The sequence below is a fragment of the Pinus tabuliformis genome, chromosome 8 (assembly GCF_031772625.1).
Source record: "Pinus tabuliformis cultivar Carrire ecotype Pingquan chromosome 8, CPIR1, whole genome shotgun sequence".
In the NCBI taxonomy this organism is placed as follows: Eukaryota; Viridiplantae; Streptophyta; class Pinopsida; order Pinales; family Pinaceae; genus Pinus; species Pinus tabuliformis.
The window spans coordinates 994,939,002-994,961,256 of record NC_142294.1 but is presented as its reverse complement, the minus strand read 5'-3'; positions in this window follow the sequence as shown (position 1 = coordinate 994,961,256).

The window sequence follows — 22,255 nt, the reverse complement described above, 5'->3', positions numbered from 1 at the left end:
ACATCAATCCTGCTACAATCGCCATGGAGAACACGTCAATCCAGGCCTCACAGGAGAACTAATCATCCTGCTACACAAGAGAGCGAATCATCTTGTCCCACAAGAGAGAGAATCATCTTGTTTTCAATGCGCACCACCAGGGGAGGGTGAGTCACCCTGTGGTCGAATGTTGCTCCAATAGAACTGCAAGTCCCCCAAAGCTCCTAGAGCTCAATGTATGCAGCATGCAGGACCCTTTTACAAAGGTCTCACGACGACTCCAAGTCGTTCGGGAAAATCACAAATTTGATCTTTCCTCAGGGCTCTGTCCTGTACATCATCTCAGTGTGATGGAGCCTCCTTGATCATCGACTTACCATATCCCAGATAAGGCAGTAATTGATGTCTATCTACTAGAGCAATTGTCAAATACTGGATTCCTCAATAATCGAATCCCATCTCTGGTTGTCACAGAGATTCACATTGGTATTTATCATGTGTACAAATAGATCACTGAAGAGCTTCAGCAACCAGACTTCCTCACAGAAGGCCATACTATCAGCAATGTATTCTGCCTTGGTGGTGCTCAGAGTCACCGACTTCTGCTTCCTGCTCATCTAGGATATCGAGGCAGATTCCAAAGAGAAACAGCACTGAGAAGTGCTCTAGTGATCCTCCATACTGCCTGCCCACTCATCATTCGAATAATCATGTGGTTTCATATTTCCGGCAGTGTATCTCAATTCATGAGAGATTGTGCCCTGAAGATATCTTAGAAGATTCTTGAGTGGAGTGGGAAAAATATATTAGACTAGGTATGTTCAACTCTGGGATTTTTAAATTTAGGGTTTTTCTGGATGAATCATGAGCCAAGGAACCAAGGCTAGGGTTTTAGGAAAAATTCAGTTACATAAACACAAAGGAGCAAGGTAGGTATGTCTCAATGGCACTTCGAGGCTTTGTCGATGTAGTTTAGGGTTGAAAAACATAGGTTCAAAATTAGCATGGAAAGCATGACTTCATTCATAAAAGGATAGATAACGTAAAGATGAAATTCCTATCAAAACATAGCTTAAACTTTTTTTGTTATCTCCTAACATGATAACTTTTTTTGTTATCTCCTATGAAATTCCTATCATGCAAGCATCTTTAGGTCTTGGAAGTTCCCTTGGACTTATCATGTGTGCTTCTATCGATGAAAATTCCCTGTGGTGTATATGCGTATAGAACAAAAACCCTAATTGTTTTCTGCTACTAGGAATTTGAATCAGAAAAACTCTTCTTATCTCATATCAAAATTTTGTTGCATTTCAACAATGTCAGATGCACATAAATCATATTGTTTAAGTATGATTTATGTGCATCTGACATTGTTGAAATGCAACAAAATTCTTCCTCGCAAAAACTTGTCTTTGATTGCCTTGAAGAATGAGCCTCTAATTCAACAACATAATTATCATCATGTTGATCATACTTTGGTAACTCATCATTATAAGGAATGACATCAAGCATACACATTAGATCAGTAGATTGCTTCTCCATCGGTTGATCTACAAATCCATTTTCATGATTATCCATAAATGAATACATAAAACAATCATTTTATGATCTATGGTAACTAGAATTAGCAAGAAAATGATTCAGATCAACAACCTTTTCTTCTTCTGCAATAAGTGGGATGTGATGTTTCTGAACAGCAAGTTCATCTCTCATGGTGATATTTTGTATCATTTCTTCCATTGTACTTATCAAAATGTCGAGCTTCACTTCTAAAATTGCCAGGTGTTCCTTCTCTATGTTCTCCTTCTCTTCTTCTTCTTTCAACTTTGACCTTTTGACCAATAGATTAGCTTCCACGGCTATTGCACTGTCCTACATTTATTCAAGTGTTGTAGCATTCCTTTCTCTCAATTGAAATGCCATTTCCAGATCTAAGGAATCCGGGTAGTGTAAGAGATCTAAACTGGGTTGCGGTTTGAGATCAACAAGGATTGAATGGTATACTTGATTGAACCTAGCTAAAACGTGTTGCATTGTTTCTCTTGGTTGTCTTTTCAAATGATTATATCCTTCTTGTTAAGATTAGGTATGTTCTATGCTAGAGCAATTTATTTAAATTTTCACAGTTAGCAATCACATCAGCATTATGATAAACTGCAGATAGAACATAAATATAAAACGCAGAAGACAAGCCAAGACAAGAGGACACAAGATATGGCGCGAGCCAAGGACAAACCCCACAATGTGTGGGGAAACCCTTTGATCAAATCTTCTTTAATCTTCAAAGTTCAGCAGAGAAAGAGAGAGATAATACAAATACATAAAACTGAGATTTTATGACAGCAGTAGAAGGCACTTCATTATGGCAGCATTCCTCAAATTGCTAGCTGCTCCAACAATTCTGGTTGCAGCCCCAAACTCCCTTGATTGTGATGAATGGCTGATCTGAACAATCTCCAAACAGTCCTAAGACAGCATCCCCAAGGTAACCATTGCTATGGTGCTATGCCCTGTGGCCTAGCACATTGCAACACGGAAGAGAATGTCTTCAAAACATCACCAATGCAGCAACCAACGCAACAACACTTGCAATCATCCTAACTGTGTATAAATAATGATTTATGGAGCACATTGTGATACTGCTCCCTCTCATTGCATCGAGATTGTGATGATCAATGAGGTTAGGACTGTGGCTTTACTTTCACCAATATTGTAACCAGGAAGATACACACACACACACACACACAGATATATATATATATATATACTGATAAACATATACCTTTTTCATTCATCCAAGATGACATCTGAGATCATACCTTCATTCATCGCATCCGAGATCTGCTCCTTTGATCGAGATCTCAGAGAAGGGGTTACTGTCAACAAAACTACAGCTTACTATTCATTTGAATTCTTGTCTATATGTGATTGAGCAGGAGAATGTCTGAGGCAGGTTTCCTTTTTGACTGCGTATAGAGGTTGTCTCCATGACTGTGTAGAAAGTGACTTCCTGATAGCGTAGGAAGGTATCTTCATTACAGCGTGCAAATATTGTTGTGTATATGTATTGCTATTGCTTGCAACTATATGTATATTTGGTTGCGCCAATGATCTGGGATTGACTACATGTAACAGGAGGCACCTTCTGATTGCGTTTAATTATCTCTATACCCTACGCATAAGAATCTCTGGAGCAATCCGAGCCTCCAAAGCAGGGTGAGCTCTGATGGGCGGTTCAACAGGTCGAGACTGAATGAACTTCGGATGATCTTTAATCAATTTCTTCGATGAAACAAATGTGGTCTCGTCCATCTTCAGTTCTATATGGAATCACTATCTTCCCGGTGGAAGCGAAAATCCGACTACCCCAGGAGATGACGACGAGGTTTCTTCCACCATTGTTTCTTTGTACTGCCAGAACAATAAATCAATCCCTTTTGTGATCTCACCATATAACCAAGCTCCACCAGCTTCCGGATTTTCCATATCGCAGATCTTGCTGCACTTTCTCTTCTCTTGACCTTCAACGCAACAATGTACAATAAATGGCTTCCTACACAGAACTCTGGCCGGATCAAAGACTTGTACAGTTGCAGACCCCGCCGAGGCTAACACGCAACCAAAATTGACCATGATTGGAACTTTGGATTAGCACCCTTCTGGATTTCTGTCCACCGAAGAAGAAGATCAAAACTTTCCTCACTCACAGAATTATTAAGACTGTCTTATACTCATTATATTATATCCTTTCTCAACTGGAAGATTACTTAAGAAAATCGGGGCAATCCAATGGTCACCGGATCGAATAAAATACACGTGAGATCCAGTCGTAAGAATTGAACATTGATGAATTTATCAATCAAAGAATCGGAGATCTGAAATTGGATCTCCATTACTAAGGTTCAGCGTATAAGGTCTCGGCGTTCATCCTCATAAGCCTGCAGCTTATTGCGGCTAGGGAATTACAGAAATTAGGGCATCATAGTGGTTAGGGCATCATCTGAAGCTAGGGCTCCTTCTAGGCCAGCGTATTCTTTTGGTTCTCTCCTTCTCCAAAAACCCAAGACGTGGAGAGGAGATCTCCTCAAGAATACATATCCCAAATGACTTCAAGTCCTCACCAATTTATACTAAAACGTAGAGGTTGAATAGACACGTCGGCTGGGCTTCTAGAGCCTACATAAGAGCTGGTCGGCTTGACTATAATTACATAAACAAAATAAATTCATATCTCCATAAATACTTATCAGAATCGGATGATCTTTGGATCAATCCTACACCTCTCGACGAGAGGGGTCCAATAAAAATATCAGCTGCCATAAATAAGCCGACCCACATGGAGTTTGGCCCTAGTTGCCAATTTAACACTCCCTCTCAACTAGGGAGAACTCCATCCGCTGATCCATGTGAACGACTGTACTATCTCTGCCATCAGTGCCCTGCATTGTTCTGCCCAACTCGGCTCAGCCCTGCTAGCTCTGCTCTACTCTGCTCAGCTCTGCTGCTCTTCTCTGCTCTCAGCTCTGCTGGCTCTGCTTTGCTCTTGCTCAGCTCTGCTCTACTCTGCTCAGCTCTGCTAGCTCTGCTCTGCTCTTGCTTAGCTGCTGGCTCTGGCTCTGCTCAGCTCTGCTCTGCTCTGCTCATCTTCGTTGAACTATGAAGAAGAAGAATTGATCGAGAATGAGTCATATCATTCTCCACTGACCTGAAGTCAGTCTCAGAGTGCATACCACTAGTCCCAGACCAGTCTCAACTGACCCGAAGTCAGCTTCATAGTAAGTACCACTCCTACCACTGGTCCCAGACTAGTATCGCAGTCTCAGAGAGTGTACCACTAGTCCCAGACCAGTCTCAACCGACCCGAAGTCAGTGTCATAGTATGTACCACTCTCACTGGTCCCAGACCAGTACTGCACTGACACGAAGTCAGTCTCAGAGTATGTACCACTGGTCCCAGACCAGTCTCAGCCGACCCGAAGTCAGCGTCATAGCATGTACAACTCCTACCACTGGTCCCAGACCAGTATCATTGATCCCAGATCAATGGAGGACATCCTAGCATAGGGAGTACGGTAGATACAACGATGCGTCCATCGGTATTACTATGGTCCCTAACTTCATTTCCCTGCTCATTGATCAGATGAGAGGTACTTCCCATGAGTCCCAGACTACATGGGTAGGAAGCCTCGACAGGAGAACTTAATCAATCATGTCCTCACAGGAGAACACATCAATCCTGCTACAATCGCCATGGAGAACACATCAATCCAGGCTGCCATGGAGAACACATCAAGCCAGGCCTCACAGGAGAACACATCAATCCTGCTACAATCGCCATGGAGAACACATCAATCCTGCTACAATCGCCATGGAGAACACGTCAATCCAGGCCTCACAGGAGAACTAATCATCCTACTACACAAGAGAGCGAATCATCTTGTCCCACAAGAGAGCGAATCATCTTGTTTCCAATGCGCACCACCAGGGGAGGGTGAGTCACCCTGTGGTCGAATGTTGCTCCAATAGAACTGCAAGTCCCCCAAAGCTCCTAGAGCTCAATGTATGCAGCATGCAGGACCCTTTTACAAAGGTCTCACGACGACTCCAAGTCGTTCGGGAAAATCACAAATTTGATCTTTCCTCAGGGCTCTGTCCTGTACATCATCTCAGTGTGATGGAGCCTCCTTGATCATCAACTTACCACATCCCAGATAAGGCAGTAATTGATGTCTATCTACTGGAGCAATTGTCAAATACTGGATTCCTCAATAATCGAATCCCATCTCTGGTTGTCACAGAGATTCACATTGGTATTTATCATGTGTACAAACAGCTCACTGAAGAGCTTCAGCAACCAGACTTCCTCACAGAAGGCCATACTATCAGCAATGTATTCTGCCTTGGTGGTGCTCAGAGTCACCGACTTCTGCTTCCTGCTCATCTAGGATATCGAGGCAGATTCCAAAGAGAAACAGCACTGAGAAGTGCTCTAGTGATCCTCCATACTGCCTGCCCACTCATCATTCGAATAATCATGTGCTTTCATATTTCCGGCAGTGTATCTCAATTCATGAGAGATTGTGCCCTGAAGATATCTTAGAAGATTCTTGGCACCAATCTAGTGAGGCTCAACCAAATATGAGCTCACCATGCTAACTGCAACACAGATGTCCGGACGGAGGTTCTCCAAGAACATCAATGTGAATGAGTTTATGAAACTCAGAGGCATTTCCCAAATCTGGTCCGACATCATTACCATATAAATTCTGAAAGTTAAGATCCTCGAGGCAGTCACAAGCTTGCAGCTTATCTTCTCGCATTCAGAATCCAACTCCCTCTGTCTCCTATAAATGAGAGGGTCTGCACCTGTCAGACATAGGTGTCGGTATGAGAGGTTCATCATCCACAACCTTCGAGTAATGGTTTGGATCGATTTCACTCTTAGTGAATCTCAGCTGCATTGGACAGCTATCAATCCTCTCATACTATGCCCGAGGTGTTTTTCTTCAAGCCATAGAGGACTTTCTTCCACCTGTATACATGAGATACCTTGATCATGATTCTCAAACTCCTCGGGTTGTTCCAAACCTGTGAACCAGCTGCATGAGGGGAATGGTCCCCTTATAATATTTTCCTTCGGTACATTTCAAACATGTACCTTCATGCTTCTTTTTAAATTCAGGCATCCTAGTCACCATCTGACTCACAGACCTCCGGTGTTGAGTCAATGGACATGGTCCCCAGTGGACTTCCTGCAACTTGATACAACCATGAACTCAAAAACATCTTTAAAATATTTATTTTCAAACACGTACCTTTCCAAGATGGACATCAAGTTCGATCAGGTACATAAAAGAGATTTTGGGGTTCCTTGCTTTCGTGGAAGAGTCGACCATTTCCTTGATGACCTGCATTACCAGTCATTCTTTTGATCATTGAAGATGTCCCAGGAATGATTGATATCTTCATCAAGAGATGTGTCTCTGCCATTTGGACACTCCTTCGCATAATGACCGAACTTATTTTAACAAGGCATCTGCCTTTCCTTCCACCCTTAGATCCGAACTTCCCAATGAAGTGATCTTAAGATGGACCATCAGAATCTTCCGCTGCGCCATTCTGATAACATTCTCTGCTTTGACTTCACCCTAGGTGAATTATGAGGAACCCATTGATCCTTCTGTCTTGTCCCAACTGTCTTCAGTGATTGCTCTTTCACTCTTGCTTGGGCATTGTCTTCACCTCAGCTCTAATACCATGTTAAGATTAGGTATGTTCTATGCTAGAGCAATTTATTTAAATTTTCACAGTTAGCAATCACATCAACATTATGATAAACTGCAGATAGAACATAAATATAAAACGCAGAAGACAAGCCAAGACAAGAGGACACAAGATATGGCGCGAGCCAGGGACAAACCCCACAATGTGTGGGGAAACCCTTTGATCAAATCTTCTTTTATCTTCAAAGTTCAGCAGAGAAAGAGAGAGATAATACAAATACATAAAACTGAGATTTTATGATAGCAGTAGAAGGCACTTCATTATGACAGTCTTCAATCATGCTGAAGCATATCCTGATGCAACATTCCTCAAATTGCTAGCTGCTCCAACAATTCTGGTTGCAGCCCCAAACTCCCTTGATTGTGATGAATGGCTGATCTGAACAATCTCCAAACAGTCCTAAGACAGCATCCCCAAGGTAACCATTGCTATGGTGCTATGCCCTGTGCCCTAGCACATTGCAACACAGAAGATAATGTCTTCAAAACATCACCAATGCAGCAACCAACGCAACAACACTTGCAATCATCCTAACTGTGTATAAATACTGATTTATGGAGCACACTGTGATACTGCTCCCTCTCATTGCATCGAGATTGTGATGATCAATGAGATTAGGACTGTGGCTTTACTTTCACCAATATTGTAACCAGGAAGATACACACACACACACACATAGATATATATATATATATATATATATATATATATATATATATATATATATATATATAGATAGATATATAGATATACTGATAAACATATACCTTTTTCATTCATCCAAGATGACATCTGAGATCATACCTTCATTCATCGCATCCGAGATCTGCTCCTTTGATCGAGATCTCAGAGAAGGGGTTACTTTCAACAAACCTACAACTTACTATTCATTTGAATTCTTGTCTATATGTGATTGAGCAGGAGAATGTTTGAGGCAGGTTTCCTTTTTGACTGCGTATAGAGGTTGTCTCCATGACTGTGTAGAAAGTGACTTCCTGATAGCGTAGGAAGGTATCTTCATTACAGCGTGCAAATATTGTTGTGTATATGTATTGCTATTGCTTGCAACTATATGTATATTTGGTTGCACCAATGAAATGGGATTGACTGCGTGTAACAGGAGGCACCTTCTGATTGCGTTTAATTATCTCTATACCCTGCGCATAAGAATCTCTGGAGCAATCCGAGCCTCCAAAGCAGGGTGAGCTCTAATGGGCGGTTCAACGGGTTGAGACTGAACGACCTTCGGATGATCTTTAATCAATTTCTTCGATGAAACAAATGTGGTCTCGTCCATCTTCAGTTCTATATGGAATCGCTGTCTTCCCGGTGGAACCGAAAAGCTGACTACCCCAGGAGATGACGACGAGGTTTCTTCCACCATTATTTCTTTGTACTGCCAGAACAATAAATCAATCCCTGTTGTGATCTCACCATATAACCAAGCTCCACCAGCTTCCGGATTTTCCGTATCGCAGATCTTGCTGCACTTTCTCTTCTCTTGACCTTCAACGCAACAATGTACAATAAACGGCTTTCTACACAGAACTCTGGCCGAATCAAAGACTTGTACAATTGCAGACCCCGCCGAGGCTAACACGCAACCAAAATTGACCACAATTGGCACTTTGGATTAGCACCCTTCCGGATTTCTGTCCACCGAAGAAGAAGATCAAAACTTTCCTCACTCACAGAATTATTAAGACTGTCCTACACTCATTATATTATATCCTTTCTCAACTGGAAGATTACTTAAGAAAATCGGGGTAATCCAATGGTCACCGAATCGAATAAAATACACGTGAGATCCAGTCGTAAGAATTGAACATTGATGAATTTATCAATCAAAGAATTGGAGATCTGAAATTGGATCTCCATTTACTAAGGTTCAGCATATAAGGTCTCGACGTTCATCCTCATAAGCCTGCAGCTTATTGCGGCTAGGGAATTACAGCAATTAGGGCATCATAGTGGTTAGGGCATCATCTGAAGCTAGGGCTCTTTCTAGGCCAGCATATTCTTTTGGTTCTCTCCTTCTCCAAAAACCCAAGACGTGGAGAGGAGATCTCCTGAAGAATATATATCCCAAATGACTTCAAGTCCTCACCAATTTATACTAAAACGTAGAGGTTGAATAGACACGTTGGCTGGGCTTCTAGAGCCTACATAAGAGCTGGTCGGCTTGACTATAATTACATAAACAAAATAAATTCATATCTCCATAAATACTTATCGGAATCGGATGATCTTTGGATCAATCCTACACCTCTCGACGAGAGGGATCCAATAAAAATATCAGCTGCCATAAATAAGCCGACCCACAAGAAGTTTGGCCCTAGTTTCCAATTTAACACTTCTAAAATCAAAAAAGGATTCCTCTTAAACACCCATTTATTAAGGAAGACTTTCACAAACTGGTGGAAATCAAGAATACTTGCAGCTGGCAAGTTTTTGAACCATTTCTTCGCTTCGCCTTGTAAAGGTAAAGCAAAAATCCTGATACTGACATCATATTTTTCAACCTCAAAAAGGTCGAAATTTTTTTCAAATTTATAAATGTATTATTCAACAATGATGTTACCATATCTCCATCAAACCTGGGAAGATATTTGTAATAATTTTTAGGGAAATCATGGAGTATAGGAGGTAAGGTGAGTGGCTTGTATCATATCTGGAATTTTACAAGGTGTGAGAGTATGTACAGACATTGTAGGATTAGTCTTAATGTCTTGAGGCTCATCAAGTTGAAGATGGTCAACATAAGATGCAGAAGAAGGGCATTGATCAAGATCAAAATTTGAATTCACAATATTCAAAGAAAATGAATCAAATGCGGCTCTGGGATCTTTTCTCAAATAGAGTATACTCTAGAAAACCTTCTTGACATTCTCAAGAAAAGAGAAGAAATAATTTACAACAAAGAACATGAAGTCTTGGATGAAAGTCCAATTTGAATCCCTGATCCTCCCATATTTTCCTCTCATTTTTCTTTTGGTAAGGTTCATCCTCTAGTGGAGTCTTTGAATTAAATTTGAAATTGATTTGGAGTCGCTAGGTGAGTAATTTCGGCCTTCCTATGTCTGACTGTTGTCCACCATCAGCATTCAGATCTGATCGTTGTCATTCTTTCCCAGGGAAGATATGATCTCTCGTTTCCCCATAAACGGCACCAAAATGTTATCCTCCACAATATCCCAAGGCTGAGAAAGTAGATCAATGGAGTTAACCTCAAACCACTTAGGTTTTAGTAGCTAGACCTGCTAAACCAAAGAGGGCTTTCTCTGTAAAGCTCACAGCCAAATATGACTGGAGTGGGAAAAATATATTAGGCTAGGTTTGTTCAGCTCTAGGATTTTTAAATTTAGGGTTTTTCTGGATGAATCATGAGCTAAGGAACCAAGGCTAGGGTTTTAGGAAAAACTCAGTTGCATAAATATAAAGGAGCGAGGTAGGTATGTCTCAATGACACTTCGAGGCTTTGTCAGTGTAGTGTAGGGTTGGAAAACATAGGTTCAAAATTAGCATGGAAAGCATGAGTTCATTCATCAGAAGATATATAACATAAAGATGAAATTCCTATCAAAACAGAGCTTAAACTTTTTTTGGTATCTCCTATCATGATAACTTCTTTTGTTATCTCCTATGAAATTCCTATCAGGCAAGCATCTTTAGGTCTTGGAAGTTCCCTTGGACTTAGCATGTGTGCTTCTATGGACGAAAATTCCCTGTGTTATACATGCATATAGAACAAAAACCCTAATTGTTTTGTGCTACTGGGAATTTGAATCAGAAGAACTCTTCTTGTCTCATATCAGAATTTTGTTGCATTTCAACAATGTCAGATGCACATAAATCATACTTAAACAGTATGATTTATGTGCGCCTAACATTACCATATTACCATATTAGATATATATATATATAATTCATATGGTAATATGAGTAAGAATCTTGTGGAGAGATTCTGAATGGGAATCTACTCCATTCCTCTTCATTTATCAACCTGTCTTATACTAATGTCATGCAACAACATATATGTTAGATGATAAAATCAAACACATATTCATCATGGTCATCATCATCATGACATCATTCTTTCATCAAAGGTTATATTTAAGTGATTAACCCAACAGATAGATGTGACATCATATCTCAAATATAATAACACTTTCTATCAAGTCAATCCATCAAGTTTTACCATATGCTATAGCTACTTATCACATCAAGACATGACCATGGTCATGCTTATCATTATTAATAATATAAAGTTAGGTCATTCAATAAAACTTTATCAAAACCACAAGAGTGGCAACCCTTCCATAAGCATAGTAGTATCATCTATAAGAATCTAGGAGCTAACCTTCTATGTGAAATCCATCTTGTCTTATGCATGTCAAGTATCAAGAGTATCTAATACTAGAGTCAAGGTGCTAGCTTTATTTATGGGATCAAAATATCCAACATCAAGTATATCAAATATCAACATTAGGTAGCCTCATATAATTCAAGAAGATCAAAAATGTTCAATACCAGGTGCACCATTTCATCATAAATAAATGGCCCTCATATGCATGTATGTACCATTTGAGAAGGAGATTCTCGTTAGGGCTTAACAGCTGAAACATAATAGTGAAACAATATATCATGCATACCTTGAAATATTCAAGAACTTATGCACCTTCTCATTTGATATAGGTATCTTGTAGCACTTTGTTATCTTTTCATGTAGTGCCTCTTTACCTTTTCCAGCTCTAGTCACCTTTCCCGCATTTCAAATAATCCTCAAGAAGGATCCACTTATCACAGCTCATTAAGGAGGTTAGTAACATCCATATACTAAAATACACATGCAAGAAGTATGAACAATAATCATAATAATCATATCAATAATTCTAAACAAAAGTAAGGACATAAAGAAGAATCATAAGTCAAGAAATACTTATCTTCAATGAGAGTAGATCATCTTCCTCTTGAACCAACCTTCAAGAGCCATCAATGTCCATTGTCCACATACCAATGTTGCTTTCAATTATCCAACCAGGACTACTAGGGATTATCACATCTAGAGCTTCATCAAATATATCACAAGTGCTTGAGCCTCTTCACATTCACCAATATCTTATGTCTTTTCCATAAACCAGGGTTTTCTCTTCAACCCTAACCTCATAGAATCCATCAAACCCTAATAATCAAGTTTCCTAGGGTTTTCTTCAAACCCTAGAATTCTTTTATGTCTCCACCACCCTCTTCTTACTTTCATCAATGGTGTCATCATCGGGGTGATCTCCATGGATTTTCTTCAGCCCAGCTCTGATCCCATGTTAATTTTTTCATAGAACTACATTGTTCTTTTCTTTGATAATTTCATTTCTTCATTAACACATTAATTTCACCCCATAGAATTATAAAATTATTCGGATTTACATCATTATTCATCAACATATGCAACTAAGTAGAAAAAACAATATCATCATCATCAATGCAATGGAACATAAAGGAATTATAGAAGAAAATCATGCACACATAGAGACACCGGGATTGGTTGGAGCCCAGGGAAAAACCCACTACGAGGAAAACCCTTATAATTTTTGTTCTTCTTAGATCGTTAGCAAAAGAGAGTGCAATGATTCATATCTTCATCTATCCAAAAAAATAACTATAACATCCATGACATGACCCTGAACATGCTTATACTTGAAAACCATGATCCTAAGGACTATAATTCCTTGTCATTGACTGTGTAGTCAATTGTTGAATGTTGTTTTCACTGAGCAGAAACTTTGAAGTACTGATAATTCATATTTTAGTCCCAAATTCTCCCTAAGACACTCTATGTGAGTTTTTGAAACAGACCTAGACGCTCCCAAGTGAACTACATGTGAGCGTTTGGGTCCAAACTAGACTGCAGAAACCCTTTCCTCTCGAACGCTCCATTAGACACTGTGTGCGAGAATTCCAGACTTTGTGGACACTCCCTTAGACACTGTGTGTGAGTTTCTAAGACTTCACGGATGCTCCCTTGACCATACTATGGGAGCATTGTTGTCGCACAGAATGTCTAGGCACCACGACAACAGCTCAGATCGGGGGCTACCACCCTGATCCCCAATCTCTCCGTTTTAGTTGTCTCCCTATAGCAGGCTAAGTGGGGTAGACCCTATGGAAAAATGGAATGAAGAATAACTAGTTGGGAACCAACCAGTTCAAGAGACACAGTGAAACAAGCAAGTACTTGATTAAGATTTAGAAAAACTTATAGGATTTGATTAGATTTTAAGCGATTGATACCATTGCCTTCTAGAGTCAATGATCTTGCTAGGGAAATTAATACCAAGTAATCGATTAGCAATTGATGCTTAGATGAATGAATATCTTATATGAAATGTAGATCCTAAAGCTAATGTGAGATGCAAGAATCTTGGTTAATTTTAGTTAAATGCCTATTTGAATTTGAATCCTTCAATCCTTTCTGTGTTGAGCCTAATTTCGTAGTAATTGGTAGAGAGAAGATAAGGTGAAGCACACTAAGGGGTGATTAATGATACCTCTCTTGAAAATATAACATACCAAGTGCCTTCGATGTTGCAGAGAATTGTCGCTCTAACAACTGCAAGGTCACCGTTTTCAATAATATTAAAATCAGGCTTCTTAAGCAAAGATGGATGGATACCTATTTCTCTATCAACCAAGCTTATGCTTGGAAGTAAATTTTATTTATGCAATATATGTGAATTCACTAGATTATGAGATGAAGTTAGACTCAAGGATCATAAACGCTTGTGTCACAAAAGCCCTCAATTACCAAAATGAAATGTTCGCTTTATTGGATGAATTAAAAATAAACTCCTGAAAATATTACAATTAAACCACAAGCTTATTTCAAATCTTTTGGATATAATTATAGCTCAAAGAGAACAAAAAAAACTTCTTTGCAATTTAATATCAATGTCAACAGATGTTCAAAAATACTCAACTTAGGAAACAAAGATACACAATTTATTACAATTCTGCGATGGAGTACTTTAACAATTACTTGAAAATATTCGCAAAATATCTAACATGTAACGAACATCAAATAATTCAAGCAATGATGATCTATTTCAATAGACGCAAAATATTCTAGCAATCAAATTTCCAGAGATCTAAATACTTTAAAAAACCATGAAATTTAAATGCTAATCAATTCGCAATCCTAGAATTAAAATGATTTATGCTTAGCGACCCAAATCTACGAAAATTTATCACTTTCCTATAGTCAATCTTTAGATACAAAAAATTTAGGTGTGTTTGACTATGGCTAAGTTAAAATTCTTTATACCACCAAATTTTTCTTTAGATTTTACCCTTAACACACAAAAAGAACCCCAAGAAGGAACTATAGATTAAAATTTTAATTAGTCCTCAGGACAAAATTTCGATGTGCTAAGTTTTATGAACCAAGAATAATGCGGTAAAGGATCAATTAAGATGTGATAATTATGGAATTGTAAGGGAGCTCTGCAACCAAAAACCTAATGGCAGCCATGTGGTAAAATCAGCAGGGAGGAATCAAGAAAGGTAAGGGTGCAGACAACAGAGAGTCACAGCAGTAGACAAGGTAGACATCTGAGAGACACAGTCATGGCAGAAGAGGTCAGGAGGGGATAGATCCCCTCCTATCGAGATGCAGTGGTAGGGGAAGGTTAGAACAGTCAGTCGGCAAAGGAGCAACAGAACGCAAGTCTAATTCTGGGAGCGACATGGCAGGCAGGCAGAAGGGGAAAATGCCTGCCATGTGTGGAGGAGAAACCCAGGTTTGTGATTCCACCAAATAAACTGGAAAGGTACAGAAGCTACATGAAGGATCATGCCCTTATCTGCAAGTTTGTCGGTGTATGGCCGTCTGAAAGAGACCTTACCAAATGGATTCAGCACAAATGGCATCCCCAAGGACACATTGAGCTAAAGTTGGGAGCGAAAGGCTTCTGTACGGTAATCTTCTCTAACCTGCAAGATAAGGAAAAAGTGTTTGAAAATGGCCCTTATATTTATTATAATGCTGGTCTATTTATGAGATATTGGGAAGAATGCTATAACCCCGATAGGGAAAAAAATTTAGCAGCTCTAGTATGGATTTGATTATTTGGGCTACCTATAGACTTTTGGGATCTAGAAATCTTGGAAGGGATAGGAAACACAATAGGTAGCTTTTTGAAAATGGCAGAAACTACGAAGAAAGGAAGGTATACATCATATTCCAGGATATGCGTGTATATGAACATTACGAACCCAATCCCAAATTCCATGGAACTAGAGTATCATGAAGAAGTATGGCAGCAAAACTTAGACTATGAGCATATACCGTTTAGATGTCGTAGATGCCATGAATATGGACATCTGGTTAAGGAATGTCCTATTACAATGGAAGAATAAGAAAGGAAAAGTAATCAGCAAAAGAGAGGTCCAGTAGATCGGGAAGGATTCCAAGAGGTAAAAAGTAGACGAAAAATAAACAAAGAAAACTCCAAGGAAGACAAGAAGGAAAAACAAACAAACCCAGGGAAATAAAATAGCTTTGAAATACTACAGGAAGAGGGAGAAGATGAGGATCAAACCATGTAAAATCAAGAAGCTAAAGAGTCAGACAATAGCTCCAGCAGTGAAAGAGCTCACACAAAGAGGAAAGCCTCGAGTGAGGTCATGGACAAAGGAAAAGAACAGGTAGAACTGGTAGAAATGATGGAGACAGAAATGGAGATAACCAAGGATGATCTTAGTAAATAAGAAAATTATTAAACAAATGGAGGAACTTGGATGAGAGATTTATCCTGGAAGACCAGAAGAGGTTGTATGTGGAAACCTTTCAGCAGTATATAGCTAAACAGGAAAAAGGTAAAGTTGTGCCTGAAGAATACCAAGAGAGCCAGAAGGAAAGCAGAACAGATCAGCAAGGACAAGTCAAGGGAGGGGAAAAAAAAGAGGAAGGAAAAATCTTAAAGACTCCATCCAACTAATGGGAGAAATGTTGGTGAACATAGGGAGAGTGGTTCCGCTTTTAGCGGTGTTTCAAAACCTAAATCAAACTCCTCAATGATTTTGACATCATGGAATATTATAGGCTTGAACAACAAAGGGAAGTAGAGACATTTAGCGGCAAGATTGAGGAAAGCCAAACCACAGATAATGCTTATTCAAGAAACTAAAATTTCAGGCCCAAAGATGGAGGAAATACTCAATAAAATAAATACAAGATATGAGCAAGTAACCATAGATACTAAAGGAAGTGCGGGAGGGATAGCAGTAATTTGGAACCCAGCAGAAGTCCTATCAGACTGGTGGATAGGAATGCCCAGAATCCTGACTGGCGGATTCAGACTCATTGGGCAGAGTGAATGGTTTATACTGTCAGCAGTATACGGGCCTCACACCCCGGTAGATAGAGGCCTATTCCTCAGTCATTTGGAAAAAAATAAAAAATATGCACTAGGAGCAAAGGTGGATTATCGCAGGAGACTTCAATATGATAACCTCTAAAGAAGAGAAGAAAGGAGGAATCAGCAGGGAAGACCCGGAGATGGAAAGATTCAGAGATGTCCAAACAGACTTAAGGCTAGTAGACATACCAACAATAAATGGGAAATTCACCTAGAACAATAGAAGAGGGGGGAACAAACAAATAGCGTCAAGATTAGATAGATTCTTAGTCTCTGAACATATAATAGGTATCGACATCTTCTACGAAGCCTCCATCCTCCCCTCTATAGGGTCAAATCATTGGCCAATCAAACTGGAAATAGCTATGAACAATCAGAATAAAAAGAGACCTTTTCGTTTTGAGTCCTTTTGGCTAAGAGATCTAGAATTCTTAAACAAAGTAAAAAACTGGTGGCAGGAAAGCAAAATGGGAACGGAAGGTCGAAACAAAATGCACACATTCCAACTTAGACTCAAAGACATAAAGGGAAAAATTAAGAAATGGAACAGGGAGGAATTTGGCAACATTCAGAAAGAGAGAGGGAAACTACAGACCAGAATGGAAGGAATTCAACAACAAATCATCGAGGAAGGAAGAAGTGAGGAGTTGGCTGAGGAGGAAGGAAGGATAATCAATCAATTAGAGGAAAGACGAAAGCAGGAAGAAATTTTGTGGAAACAGAAATCACGTGTCCAATGGTTGAAAGAAGGGGAGAAGAACTCCAAATTCTTTCACAAAGCAATGTTGAACCACAGACAACACAATAGAATCTTTTCACTGAAACATAGTCAAGGAAACAGAGTGCTGCAATAGGAAGAAATGGAGAAGCTCCTGGTGGAATATTTCAAATGGATCCTAACAGAACCAAATATTAACAGGGAGGAGGAAATTGACAGAGTCTGTCAACATATACCTAAAAAAGTAACTAGAGAACAAAATCCGGCTCTACTCAAGGTAATTACAAAGGAAGAAGTGGAGGAAGTGGTTAACAGAATGGCGAAGAATAAGGCCCTGGGACCTAATGGATTTACCATTGAATTTTACCAAGCAGCCTGGAGTTTTATGGGTAACGACCTGTTGGACCTAGTAGAGGAATCAAGGTGTACAAAGCGCATGCATTAGGGTCTTAATGTTATCTTCTTGGCATTGATTCCAAAGACTGGAAACTTGGACGAACCGCAGGGATTTAGACCAATATCCCTATGTAATGTAGTGTACAAAATATTAGCAACAATTATGGTGAATAGACTTAAGCCAATTCTGCCCGACCTCATAGCTCAGGAACAAACAAGTTTTGTAGAAGGACGGCAGATAACACATGGAATTATAGTTGCCCAAGAAGGAGGATTGGGTAGTGGCCCCCAACTCCGAAAGGTGGGATGATTACCACAAAGAAATGGAATCCCGTAAAATGGCGATAAAAACAAGGCAAGATATCCTAAGATGGGGAACCCGAATACAAGGAACCTTTTCTATAGCAGAAGGGTATTACTTAAAAGCAAAACAGAATCAACAGACAGAGACGAAGAAATGGAAAAACTTATGGAAAATAAAGCATTGGCCAAAAGTCACCTTCTTTTTATGGATTCTGTTACATGGCAGGGCGCTTACCTGGGATCAATTACAAAGGAAAGGGAGGCAGGGACCATCACGATGCGCACTCTGCAATGCACAGGAGGAGACGATGGAACACCTTATGAACAAATGCATTGTCAGCAACACCCTGTGGGACAACCATTACAAGATGTTTGAGTGCCACTATAGAAATTTCCAAAACATCAAAAATACCTTAGAAAACTGGCCGAGGAAACCTTACCAAAACCCGGTGTTAAATCGTGCATGGATGTTGTCTACTGGGTTCCTGCTCTGGAACATCTGGAAGGCATGGAACAGTGTGATCTTCAAAGAAGGAAAATGCACCCCGGCAGACATATGGGAACAAACAATCAGGAACACGAGAGAAACAATTTTAACAGAATGCTGGAAGGAAGAGGACTGGAAGGTCATACAAATGGAGACGAAGATCTTGCAGAGGCTAGAATTAAACCAGAGCATGATATACAGTGACTGAAGAAAATACCAAGTCAGAGAGGTGGAATAAATTAAACAGTATAGGCATTCCCCACAGGGATTTGCAAAATTAAATTTTGACGGGGTGGCCAAAAACAACCCGGGAGAAGCAAGAATCAAGGGGATCGTTAAGAATGACAAAGGAAAAACCTTGAGAATCTTCACGATGGACTGCGAGGAGGCGACTAATAACGAAGCGGAACTACACGCGCTGAAGCGCGGCCTTGAAATTGCGATTCAGGAAAAGTTTATGAGCCTCCAAATTGAAGGAGACTCAAAATTGGTGGTGGATATGGTAAGGTAGTTGCAACAGAAAAACCAACGGAAAAAATAAGTAAGAGTTGGCGAATAGCGTGGCTCATCGGTGAAATAGGGAAGCTACTTACCAGAATATAATATCTGATCCCCACCCATGTAAGACGCTCAGGCAATCAACCGACAGACTGGTTAGTGAACTGGGGAAGCCAGAACAGGGGAAAGTTGATAGACAGCGGAGGAATGGAGCTTTTTCTCCTTGAGGAGCGCGAACAATTGCAGAAACTTCTCGACGTCGATAATGGTGGCCATGGAAATTCTGAGGAGAACAGCCAAGATAAGTTAGTAAGTGGCAGATGCGGGGTAAGTGTCTAGTCAATTTAACGTCTTAAATTTCTCTACATAAATTATCAATCCGGGAATCGTAAGCTGATGAAGTGTGGTGCACCATATGTGCTTAGTTAACCTTTCTCTTACTTCGTTGTTTTAAAGTTTATGTTGTTTGTGGGGTTTTGTTCTTGTTGGTTTTCTAAAGTGTTTAATGCAAATGGAAATCCTATTCTAAGGTCTTAAGAGTACTTTTAAAGGACAAGTATGGATAAAGATTTCAAGACAAGGCCTATGTCCCTAATGGTAACATCCAAAACCTAGCACTTCAAAAGAACTTAAAACATGTTATTGATGGAATTAGTATTTAAACAAAAGTGTAAATATACAACTAGTTCAATCAAAATAAAATGCAATAACCAAATAATGAGCTAATGACTATGAGACCCAGTATCCTTGCTGCTTCAGCAAAAGGACAAGATGATTCTATCACGTCATTAGTTCATTAAAAGGCTATGTGCATCACTAATCTACAATCAACTTGAAAGCAATTTATGTACAGCTAATATACATGAGAAAAATGTAAAACAACAGTAATCAAAACAACTTGTTATGTACAGCTAATATACATGAGAAAATAAAATGCAAAATTAAATGACAACTATACAAGGCAGGAGCCCTCTACCACCTATAAAATCAAAGAAAAATTAAACACACTTGCATGAATTAAAATTGCATGAATAAAAAATCTAATCTACCTTACATTCTACAAAGCAATATTTACAAAATGAAATCTACTCTACCTTACATCCTAATATGCTCCATGACATCTACTTCACATCTCCTTCCATGTTGAGAACATCAAAGCTTTATTCAATTTCTTCAAAAGTACAAAGTACAACAAAGTTCTCCAAAGCTTTCAAAATCCATCAAGGAAGAACTACAAACTTAAAAACTAGGGACTAAAGACTAACAAATGAAGGAGAAAGATCTCCTATTTATATAAAAAGATGAGAGCCATCTCATTAATGATAGTCCATGAATCTCTCCCTCTACCTCTAGAGTCCTAATCAAAATAGGAACTGATAAGACACATGTCTTTTTAGAGTTATAATACAATTAGGAGATGTGACACATATCCTCATGATCCCATGATTCTTTCCACTCAAATTCGAATTTGGCCTTGGGGTGCCACATAAGGGTCTTCTAGAAGCCTCCTTTCAACCTACACATGTCAACAATCTCAACCCATTTGTTAGGTATAAGCATATTCACATTATTTTCTAATGTTTAACCACAAATTCACTTAAAAGACTTAGAAATAATAAAGATTGGAAAAACATAAAGGTGGCCCAATGATAATGAAAGTGGGATGAATGTGGTGACATAGTAGTGAAATGGAAGTGATATAATGGACATAATAGTGAAAGTGTAATGGAAATGAATGACATTTTCAAGATTCAACATACCCCCCAACTGAAGCTATTGCATGTCCTCATGCAATATATATTACATTAACTCTTTTGATCCTTGAGCTTTGGCTTAACTTTGCATGATATCATTTGATAACTTCATGTTTCTGCAAAGTGTTTCACTTGAATTGCAACATGGTTGGTTCTTTTGTTACAACCATTTTTTTTTTTTTTTTGTCTTCTATTTTGATCTTTGAACTTTGCATAATGATATTTTGATTATTGTTGCAAAGTATATCTTTATTGGATTGCATGATGGTTGGTTCTTGTGTGACAACCATGATTTTGTTTGTATCCAATTTATCCTTTAAGAACTTTTTCAAAAGCCATTGTATGCTCATAATAGCAATGTAATAATTAATATATGTTGGAAGTATGTGAGCTCTTGAATATGATATGGACATGGCAAGATATAAATATGAATGTATTCCCCCCCCCACTGATGGTATTGGCAATTTTATGAAATGAGGAAGAGAAATGTTTTTCCAACAATTATCATTCTAGCTTTTTATGGAATTCTATGGTCAAAAGTTAGAAAATGACGTACCTTCACTTACCCTTTGGAATGGATGAGTTGTATGTGTGGTGGCTGACAATTTCTGATCATATTCTTCTTCAAGTGGCTGAACAAGAGGAGTCATGGATAGAGAGATAAGATGACTTTTTATTGCTTCTACTAAAACTTGCTGAATCTGCTCCAAAATGCTGAAAATAATAGTCTTCATGTCTTCAAAACTCATTGGCACAATTCCTACTATGTGGAAAGATGTTCTGATGTCAAACTTAGTAGGAAATTGTTGGCTTAGTGGCCATTAATGGATGCCACTAGTCAACACGATAACTCTCACCATTGATGACAATGAGAGTCAAGTTGCCCAAACACATCTTGCTAGGTACGAATGAATTTGTTGATGTCGAGTCACCTAGAAGATCTAATGAACAAGGGACATTAATGTATTCCCATTGTTTGTCAGCATGAGGACTTGCCATTAAGGCATGCAAGCCTCAAGGTGTTTTTACAAAGAATTTAGACTCAAAGGACTATAGACTCAATAATTTGCATTGAAGCAGGGCTTATTTGCTGAATGAAAATGACAAGGAATGGAAAATGAAAATGGAAGATGGCAATGGAGAACAAGAATGGCAATGGGCAATAAGCATGTGAATGAGCCTCTTGCTTTTATTTGTGAGTTATGAATGGACAAAAAGAGATGGAAAGTGTATGTGAATGTAAATGGAAATGGAAAATATGGAGTGAAATGAGGTGAATGGTTTATTATGAAGTATGAATGTGATGGATGGATGTGATGGAGACAATAGTATCTGAAAGTTTTTCAAGTGTTTGGATCTGAATTTGCATCAGCATATTTCCTCTTTGTTGCTGATCATCCTCTTATGAAACAAATTGGTCTCT